Source organism: Macaca thibetana, chromosome 20 (genome assembly GCF_024542745.1).
Source record: "Macaca thibetana thibetana isolate TM-01 chromosome 20, ASM2454274v1, whole genome shotgun sequence".
Lineage (NCBI taxonomy): Eukaryota > Metazoa > Chordata > Mammalia > Primates > Cercopithecidae > Macaca > Macaca thibetana.
Genome location: NC_065597.1, coordinates 63,529,300 through 63,536,718, shown reverse-complemented (window position 1 = coordinate 63,536,718; position 7,419 = coordinate 63,529,300). Strand labels below are relative to the sequence as shown.

The 7,419-nt window shown below is 46.3% G+C and overlaps 1 protein-coding gene across 5 annotated transcripts in view; it reads left to right on the top strand.

The window, feature by feature from the left end:
* The window catches only part of SNX29 (sorting nexin 29), a 586,208-nt gene that overhangs the window by 235,673 nt on the left and 343,116 nt on the right, over positions 1–7,419 (top strand). The gene's annotated exons all lie outside the window — the stretch shown is intronic.

The following is a 7,419-nucleotide window of genomic DNA, read 5'->3' as shown; positions in this document are numbered from 1 at the left end:
CACTGAACACTCAGGAATTTTCCTCCTGATCAACAGATGTATAACTAAATCATTAATATCTGCATATTAGAGTTTATCGTGTGGCTATGCTATAATTTTTCAAATCATTTCCTCATAGATGGAATTTAGGTTGTTTCCAGGTTTTTGCTACTACAAAGAAGATTGTAGTAAGCTGTGTCCTTATGTCCTGGGGCCTTTTGGCAGGAAAGAGGTACAGAAGTGCTGTTGCTGATTCAAAGTGTGGGTGCAGCGTCCATCATTCGGTTTGAAAACAACATGTGATATCGTTAGGTGTCATCTCTGATCTACATCCTCATTTTTTTTTTTTTTTGATCTAACATATTTTGTAAAAGTAGTTTTCAGCCCTTTTTGACTGTGGCCCACAGTAAGAAATACTCTTTTAAGCATACACATATGTGTATATAGTCATTGAGACACAACCTTCTGGGAACAATACTTAACCTTTATTACGTGCAGAACGTTCTCATGTGTTATATCCTGTTCTACTCTGTTTTAACAAACGTCAGTTGTGACTTACTGATTATTTTCACTGCCTTGCTAATGAGATACAACCTGTAGTGTGAAGGCTGTTGTTGTGTAGACATTGGTAATATTCTGGAATGCCATGATGTACTTGTTTGATGTTCTCTTCTGTTTGTGAAGGCCATTCTTCCCTTTTTGTCTTCCTTATTGAATGTATAAACACGTTTTTTCTTATTGAAAATTCCTGCGTATTTTAACACATAATGTCTTTCTAATTGCAAAGTGATACCCAGACCAGTTTCCTTTGGAAATGGGGGTTGTCCTTTGGTTTTCATGTTTCACTGAAAAGAGTGGATTGGGGGCTTTTCTACCACCATGCAGTATAGACACACCTCTTGGCCAGGCAGGCCACCTCATAGGTGATTTGTCCTCTCTTGGGTCTGGCTCAGTCTCTCCTACATTGATCCTGATACCCCTCACTCCACAGCCTCCCAGCACACATGCATGCACACACGCATGCACACACACATACACACACACACACACACACACACACACACACACCCCACCACTACCTATCCTGGCCTCAACTGTCTCTGTGTCCCTGACTGAGTGTTTGGCTTTGTGGGCTTTGGTCCAGACCAGCCTTGGAAACTGATTCTGCTATTACTGCAGAGTCTCTTGAGGCCTGCAGCCTTATTTTAGTAAGAGGAACCCCCACCCCACCACCATCACGCTGTGAGTTGAAGGTAACAAGGATGTGTGTTATTTCACAGCACTAAGAAGGTTGGGGTGCAGGTGTGGCTGGATCCAGGTGCTCAAACAGTTTAGCAGGAAGATGCATCACTTTGTGTGTTGGTTCTGCTTCCAGTGTAGGCTTGGTTCATTTTCAGGCAGGTTTTCTTTGCTGGAGGGAGGGAGGGAGAGCAACATGTTTACAGGCACAGAAGCCCTGGGAGGTTAGGGGCCTGCATAGGACCTACAGTGGCAGGAGGAAGAGGTGAGAGATGAACTAGAGAGACAGGCAGGGATCAAGCAGGAGGACTCTGCGTGACCTGCTATGAGGCTGGGATTTTATCCTCAGGCTAGGGGGACCTGATGAAAAATCAAAAGACTGAAGTGACCTGAGCCAATTTGCATGTTTCTTCCCCTCTCGTGCTGACCTGCCCCGTGTATTGTGTTGTTTCTGTGCACATCAGAAACTGGATTCTGCCTTTAAAGGGATGGTTACTTTTAGGCACCTAAAATATTTTTCTTTTCTTTTCTTTTTTTTTTTTAATTTCTAACATTGTTTGAATTTAATGATTCATATTACGAATTATTCATGAAAATGATCTTTTAAGCTTCTTATAATAGCTGAAATTATCCTTCATTAGATGCTGACAGTTCCTGTGATGGGTGTAATTATAAAAACATATTCTTGGGCTGGCTATATTCTGCAGTGTTAAAATTACGCAAATGAGCAAGGGATAAGAATAGCAGCTGAGTAGGATGGTCAGGTTTTATGGGAGAAGGGGGGTTGTAGCGCTGCACATTTTCTAAAAATGAATAAATATGTGCTGTACACATTAAGTACGTCTTTATTACAGTCTGCCTCGATGCTCACCCTCTCTTCATTGGCAGGGGAGCAAATTAATTTTAGCGCCCTGAATTGTTTGTAGTTCTTGCCCATATATGAATCGTATGATGAAGTTTTTTTTTTTTTCCTTCTTCATTCCACTCAGCATTTTCTGCGAGGTACACGTAGTAATCTCTGGTACTTCTGAAGAATGGCAAACTTGGCGCTGGTACGCAGCAGGCTGAGTGGGGAGGGGAGAAATTGGAGGGTGGGGGCAGAAAGCTGGGGGTCACTGTCTAGGTCATTGAGCTTGGGAAATCAGGCCCTCATCTTGTTCCTGTCCAAAGGATGACCAGATGGGCCAGGTGTGGTGGCTTAGGCCCGTAATCCCAGCACTTAGGGATGCTGAGGTGGGTGGATTACCTCAGGTCAGGAGTTTGAGACCAGCCTGGCCAGCATGGTAAAACCCAATCTCTACTAAAAATACAAAATTAGCTGGGCATGGTGGCACCCATCTGTAATTGAAGCTACTTGGGAGGCTGAGGCAGGAGAATCACTTGAACCCGGGAGGTGGAGGTTGCAGTGAGCCAAGATGGCGCCACTGCACTCCAGCCTGGGCGACAGAGCAAGACTGTCTCAAAAATGAATAAACAAAAAAAGGATGACCGGATGGGATATTCATGGCTTATAGTGACCAGCAACTTGGGTTTAACTTTGGTGGCTTTGTGGGGAAGTATTGGGAAGGGAAGGACTGAACGTTCATCACATTTGCTGGAAAATCGTGGCACCCGGAGCCCCGCGTGTCTTGGTCCTGTCTGCCTGCTCTCCAGCGTGTGTGTTGAAAATGCCCCGACTGCCTCTTGCCCGCGTAATCCCATGCTTCCTCGGGGGCACTAAGGAACCCCCGAGAGAGGGGCTGGTTATTCCAGGGCACTGTCACTGACCGTGCCATCTCATTTCAACTCACCAGCAGTGACAACCAAGGGAGCTCTCCTTTCTCGCTGCCTTTGAACTGGGCCTTTCCATGTGAGGTAGAGAGGATGATAAAGAATAAAGGCTAAAATTTAAGCAGTGCTAACTCCATGTGGGGCACTGTTTTAAGACCTGTACATGGACTCATTGAATTGTCACATAATCCTACATAGGTAGGTGCCGTTATCATCTTCATTCTGCAAATGCAGAAACACAGAGAGCTTAAGCCACTTGCCCAAGGTCCCCGAGCAAATTAGGAAACAGAAACAAGCCTGGTAAATTTACATTGATTGCTGACAGGGGTGCGGGGATGAGGGTGGGTTGGAGGGGGTTGTGTACTGGTTGAAATGGTTGATCTGCCCATTGAAACATTCTCAAACAAGCGGGCTTGAAGTTGATGTCAGCCCATCCTCTAAGCCTCTCCTTTCCTTGTTACCTCTTCCACAGTGGACACGCATTATTTTCATCAGGGAAAAAGACCACTTGATACAAGACGACCACCAGCTTGTGTGTTTAAGTCAAAGGGACCTTCAACTGGGGCAGCTTCCCACTGGGCTTCTGGTGCAGCCAGGAAGAAGAGTGGGGCTGGCTATTTCATATCTGGATGAAGCTTCACGGTTTGCAGAGTGCTGTCTTTTTTCTTTGAGACGGAGTCTCACTCTGTCACTCGGGCTGGAGTGTAATGGCGCCATCTTGGCTGCCTGCAACTTCTGCCTCCCGGGTGCAAGTGATTCTTCTGCCTGAGCCTCCTGAGTAGCTGGGGCTACAGGAACCCACCAGCGTGCCTGGCTAATTTTGTATTTTTAGTAGAGATGAGGTTTTGCTGTGCTGGCCAGTCTGGTCTCAAACTTCCGACCTCAGGTGATGCGCCCACCTCAGCCTCCCAAAGTGCTAGGATTACAGGCGTGAGCCGCCACGCCCAGCCTGCAGAGTGCTTTTTTCTTTTGGATCCTTTGACAGCCCTTTGAGGCCACAGGTGTAGATATTATTCTCACTTTAAAAGTGGCTAAGCTGAGGCTCAGCGCAGGGCTCTGCACCTGGCAAGTGGCGGAGTGGGAAACTGAGTTAGGTCTTTGGATTCTAAATTTGGGACTCTGGCTCTTGCCTCCTTTTGACACTAGTAATCTGAAGTGCCTTTCCTCAGTGTGAGTTGTGGTTATGAGTAGGGTTTCTGGAGTCAGACCATGTAACGGTGAACCCCAGTGCTACCACTCAGCAGCTCTGTGATGCTGGGCAAGTTACACACCCTCCCTGGACCTCAGTTTATTATGTGTAAAATCAAGATTGTACTAGTATTAGGCTGGGCATAGTGGCTCACACCTGTAATCCCAGAACTTTGGGAGGCTGAGGCTGGAGGATTACCTGAGGCCAGGAGTTCGAGACAAGTGTGGCCAACATGGCAAAACCCTGTCTCTACTAAAAATACAAAACTTAGGTCAGGCACGGTGGCTCACGCCTGTAATCCCAGCGCTTTGGGAGGCTGAGGTGGGGTGGATCACCTGAAGTCAGGAGTTTGAGGCCAGCCTGGCCAACGTGGTAAAACCCTATCTCTACCAAAAATAGAAAAATTAGCTGCGCATGGGGGCGTGTGCACCTGTAGTCCCAGCTACTCGGGAGGCTGAGGCAGGAGAATCGCTTGAACCCAGGAGATGGAGGTTGCAGTGAGCCAGGATGGCGCCATTGCACTCCAGCCTGGGCGACAAGAGAAGAAAAAAATTCAAGTGAGAGCCACGTGTACTTGATTGAATTGAAACCTGTTCACTGTGCTGCTACTTTGCCCTGTGGGTGGGCTCATCACTTCTGCGTGTGATGAGACCTAGAGGGGACCTCTTCATCTGTCATCATGGTCGCTGCCATGTATTGAGTGCTTACTTTTTGCCAGGCTGTTGGCAAGCCTTTCATGGCCAGCAGCTCATGGAATCCGTACCACAGTACTTTATGATACGATCTCATCGTTCCCCTGTTTAACATGTGAAGAAACATAGTCTCAGAGGGATTCAGCAGCTCATTGAAGGCTGTGTGGATAACGGAGGCGAGAGCTCAGGTGGGTGCCCAGGTGTCCTCACTCCAGAGCCACGGCTTCTACGTCTTGCCCGGGAAAGTGGCCTTGCGTGTGGTTGCCTTCCTCCCCTAGCCAGCATGCAGTTGGTATTGGAGAGCTGGATGAGACTCTTTTTCCTCTTGTTTCTTTCTCAGCATGTCAAATAGTACTCTCCTTGAGTAGTAGGTTATTGGGGCACCTGGCATCAGCCTTCAAGAGTCGAGTAGACATGGCAAATTCTACATCTCCCTTGCTCCCTGCATTCTTCCCTCTCCTTTCTTCTTTCCTTCTTCCTTTTCTCTTCTTCCTCCCTCCCTACTTCTTTCTCTCTCTGTCCCTCTCCTTATTGCTTTCTCTGACACCTGTTTATAGAGGTCCTACCACGGGCCAGGCCCCAGTGGATGCTGTGAGGCAGACCTTAGACGTGGTCATTCTCCCTGGGGCTCCCAGCCTGGAGAGAATGGAGCAGTGACCACACCACAGGACGCGTTTCCTAACATGGTGCTGAGAACATCCAGGTGCAGCTGGAGCACTGTGTGGAGCTCCTTGTTCTAGATCAAGGAAGGGTTCTTGGAGAAAGTGACATTTGATCAGAGGGTTGAAGGTTGAGTTTGAGTTCTTCAGGTCAAAACAGGGAGGTGAGATGGCCAGAGCTCACTGAAGAATTCTAAAGAGCCTACATTTGCAAAAGCAGGGAGTATTGTTGAATCTTTACCAGTGGATCTTTGCCTAGGCAAAGGGTTTGTTTGTTTGGATAGTAAGCAGGCACAAAACCAGATAGTCCACCAAGACGAACCTGATGGAGTCCCAGCTCTGTGTCCTTTTGCACATGTTTATAGTACGTCGAGAATGAGCCCAGGCAAACGTGACAGAGTTCTAGGAGCAGGATCAGTTCTCATGAACTGTGGATTCAGATCTGTGGCTGTACATAGGGCCAGCTCAAAACCACACCTGGGCATTCTCCCCTCAAAGGGTGAAGACTCTTGGCTTCATAGATGTTCTGCTCTGTTTCAGGAAGGGTGGGATAGTCGATAACCTTGCAAACCAGCCTGTGGATCTTGACTTCCTCTTTCTTCAGTCAAAAATCTTTCTAACAAACTGTTAGAAATAATAACTGTTTGTTATTCTAACAAACAGCGTCTTTGGTATTGATTAATATTGATTAATATCAGTATCAATGATACTATTATCAATGCCTTTTATATTATCTTTTGATCAGAGATAAAGACAGGTGAAGCCTTAATGTATCTACCTTTAAGAGACCTCTTTTTTACTTGGCTCTGTATGTATCATAAACTTTACAGAAGGCATCTGATACGGTTTGGCTGTGTCCCCCCCCCACCATCTCATCTTGAATTATAACTCCCACAGTTCCCACATGTCATGGGAGGAACCCGGTGAGAGGTAATTGAATCATGGGAGCGCGTCTTTCCCATGCTGTTCTCATGATAGTGAATAAGTGTCATGAGATCTGATGGCTTTAAAAACGGGAGTTTTCCTGCACAAGCTGTCTTTGATGGCTGCTGTCCATGGAAGATATGATTTGCTCCTCCTTCCTCCATGATTGTGAGGCCTCCCCAGCCATGTGGAACTGAAAGTCCATTAAACCTTTTTCTTTTGTAAGTTGCCCAGTCTTGGGTATGTGTTTATCAGCAGTGTGAAAACAGACTAATACAGCATCCGGGTCAGCCCAGGTACAAGTTGTAAGGTAGAGGCAGCTTGGAAAGTTTAAGGCCTTTCCCACATTGCATGAAGATTTGAGGAGCTGATGTAGGGATTTGACCAGATCTCAGCAAAGCCCAGACAAGTCTTGTTCTTCCTCATGTGTTAAAAAATGTATTGACTTTCTAGCATCCAGCCCACATTGACTTGGCCTCCCTCAATGTAGTTAACTCCACAATAATACACTAGAGTTAATGAAGAGGCTCTCCTGCCTCTTAACTAACCCCAGTTAGACAGATGAAGCAATTGAGTTCTGTGTTTTACACTGGGAAACTAGCCAGCATCCAGCCCTCATCCTCCGGCATTCTAGCAAGGGGCAAATTCATACAAGGTACTAAAGCCCTCGCATACAAATGACTTCTCTGTTGTTCCACTCTTTCCTAACAATTAATCCTAGTGATGATTAATCTTTTCACACTTACATTATCTGAAGAACAGTCTTGTTCGACATTCTGGAGATCTGAAAAGTGCTGTATGTGTTTAATGTTAATAGGCAACCACTAGAAAGGTGCAGAATAAATTGAATTAATATCGTCTGGGAGTTTGGGATGTCGTAACCAGCAGAGGCCCAAAAATGAAGTGGATGCTGGCAGAAAGCATGAATCACCTCCCTGCAACAGGAGAATGTTCTCATGATTTTTTA